We start from the raw sequence: 3,208 nt of genomic DNA on the forward strand, positions 1-3,208 counted from the left end.
TGCATATTCACTGACCCCATAATTCACTCTTAGGTTTCTACCTTTGAGAAAATCTGACACATGTGAGCCAGGACGTATGCACAAAAATGCCAAGGAAGTTTTTATTGTTGTTGTTTAGTCACTAAGTCATGTCTGACTCTTTTGTGACCCCATGGACTGTAACCCGCCATGGGATGTCCCAGGCAAGAATTTGGAGTGGGTTGCATTTCTTTCTCCAGGTGATCTTCCCAACCCAGGAATTGAACCTGCGTCTCCTGCATTGGCAGGCAGATTTTTTTTACCCCTGAGCCACCAGAGAAGCCCCCCATAGATGCTATACCTGTTTTTAAAAAAGACGATTGGCAATAGTCTGTTTGGAAACAAGTGTTTACCTGCAAAAGATAGATTAAAAATAACTGTGGTCTATTCTTATAATCAGTAATAGACATTTATGAATGACACCTGCTTGGATCCATATAGATGCAAAACTCAAAAGGTTATTTTCATGTTATTTCAGCTAGACTAGTTTGAAGTTATGTACTTACTATGGAATGGCATGACTTCATGTTGTGTGCAAATGTGATGAGGGGCAAAGAAAAGTAAGGGCAGGCGAAACCCCAAATTCAAGATTGTAGGAAGGGGTAAGATCAGGGAGGTACTCACAGATGATGAACAAGGTTTCCATCTTTCTACCTAGGTACTGGCTACAAAGTGTGGCATGAATGATGGCCTCAATGATCTCTGTCCCCTGGTGTTACACCTGTGATTATGTCACTTAATATTGCAAAAGGATTTTATAGTTGTAATTAAGGTGACTAGTCAGTTGATTCCGAGTTAATCAAAAGGGAGATTGTCTGGGTGGTCTAACCTGATCACTTAAACCCTTTAAAAGCAAAGCATTTTCTTGAGCTAGTTGCAGAACAAGAAGTCAGAGATTCAACACATGAGAAGAGTTTGATTGACATGTCACTGCTTTCTTGATGACAGAGGGGGCCACACGTCAAAGAAGTGAGGACTTAAATCCTACAGTTGCAAGGAACTGAATTCTGCCAAGAATAAACTTGGAAAATGACTCTTCCCCAGAGCCTCCAATGAGAATTCAGCTTGGCCATAACCCTGATTGCATCCTTGTGATAACTTCAGCAGAGAGCCCTCCAGCCATGCTGGACCTCCATACAGAACTGTGAGCTAATAAAAGGGTGCTGCTTGTGGTGATGATCAATAGGGGACCAATATACATAGACATTTATATTGTTGGACTTGTACCTTTTACTTATGCTATAAATAATCTTTTATTTATGGCATAAAAGTGTGATTTCATTCTTTAATAATGTTTTTGATTTCTAGAATTAAAAAATTTATTTTTATGGAGACAATTGAAAGATAGCACTGTGTGAGTGTAAGGTGTTCAAAGTGTTGGTTTGATACATTTATATATTAAAGAGAAAGCTAGCAATTGACTTCATGAAGTCAATTGCTAGCTTTCTCTTTAAGATAATACATGTTATATTATATCTTATATATTATATAATAATTTATATATTAAAGAGAAAACTGCCTCTTGACCATACAGGAGCTTCTGAATAATGCAGGGGATGGGGCTAGTTGTGCATGAAAAGAATTTAAAGTTTTGACCTACCCAATAATGACAAAGTGTCTTCAAGACAAATCATGAATTATGAGCCATGCCCAAGACCATTTTTATGATAAGTCTTTTATTAGATTGCATAGTTACAATGCAAAGATTATAACACTAAGCCAAGAATGCAGACTGCTGTTTATGGAGGCCCAGAATTTGGGAAATGGTTCAGTCCTGTTTATTCTATGTAATGATGTTATCGTTGCACTAAACATAGGGGTTGTAAAGCGATTCTGTATGTTAGTTTAAGTGTGTAAATATTTCTGTTATGGCATCCTTATGTACACTGACCATGAATATTTTATTTTATAGTGTGCTTGAATTAAATCCATTATAACCAAAGAAGGCATTTGAACATGGAATAAAGTTGGCTTGACTGCCTGTATCCTGACCCCATCAAGCATGGAATCACTACTAACAACATACGTGAAACATGATCAAAAACCCTGGAAGTTTAAGACAGCAACTCCATTGACTCCAACAGGCACTTCAACAGATTTTAACAGATGTGAGATGAATGACACAAAATAAATAAAACCTAATGTGAACAATCAGCCACAAGATGGCATTTGAATACTAATGTATTTAAAGTTTGGGGCAGTAACTTAAACACATGGCTATTTTAATCTTTTCCTTTCCCCGGTCACTTTTTCTCATATTGTCATGTAAGAAGATCACAACTTTATTTTCCCTGTAGCCTAAGTCATAAACATTTATTTATCAGCTTACTTTTTATCTCTTGTGATGGTTGATTTTATGTGTCAATTTCACTGGGTCAGGAGGTGCTCAGATATTTGGTCATTTTCTGTGTGTTTCTGTGGGGGTATTTTTGGATGAAATTAATATTAAATTGGTAGACTGAATAAAGCAGATTGCTGTTTATAACATGGGTGGGCCTCATCCAATCAGTTGAAGACCCTAACAAGGTTGATCCTTCATTACTTAAGAGAGAATTCTCCCCTTTGATGACCTCAAAACTGGAACAGAAGTTCTTCCTGGTTCTAGAGCTGCCTATTGGTCTTCAGATTCAAACCAGCACATTGGCTCTGCAGATTTCGGACTTGCAGTCTCCATAATTCCATAAGCCAATACTTAATTATCTATCTATCAGCTACCATATTGGTTCTGCTTTTCTGGAGAGTACTACTATATCTCTATATTTATTTTTAATTAACTGCCCACTATAGTAGAAGTTCCATAAAGGCAAGAAATTTGTCTTGTGCTATTACATTTCTAATGTCCTGACCAGCTCATAAAAATTATGCAGGCAATCATTTGTTGAGTGAAAGCATCGTGGCAGGGGAGCAATGATGCAGGTAGATGTTTTGAGGGTGGCACTGAAGGGGTACAAATACGTCAGCTTTAGAAAGTGGTATCTTTGGGTGGATATTGAAATCATGCCACAGTGATATGAAAAACAAAATGGAGGAAAATTTTAAGAGAGTCAAGGCCTGTTGCTACTAAATGGGGAAGTTTATGTAAACACTGCTCAAAGGAAGAGATCATCTATTCCTGAGTCTTAAACATTGTTTACAGGCATTTGGAAATTATATATGTTGGTAACAAAATTTGAGGCTGTTCTACTGAAAT

At 37.2% G+C, this 3,208-nt stretch overlaps 1 long non-coding RNA gene across 1 annotated transcript; it reads left to right on the top strand.

Annotated features, from left to right (window-relative positions):
* Positions 1-305: 305 nt before the first annotated feature.
* On the top strand, positions 306-2,503 carry LOC112578920. The gene is made up of 2 exons (XR_003103369.3): positions 306-1,162; positions 1,931-2,503. It is a non-coding gene; the product is annotated as an uncharacterized LOC112578920 (long non-coding RNA).
* Positions 2,504-3,208: the final 705 nt, after the last annotated feature.

The sequence above is a fragment of the Bubalus bubalis genome, chromosome 14 (assembly GCF_019923935.1).
Source record: "Bubalus bubalis isolate 160015118507 breed Murrah chromosome 14, NDDB_SH_1, whole genome shotgun sequence".
Taxonomy (NCBI): Eukaryota; Metazoa; Chordata; class Mammalia; order Artiodactyla; family Bovidae; genus Bubalus; species Bubalus bubalis.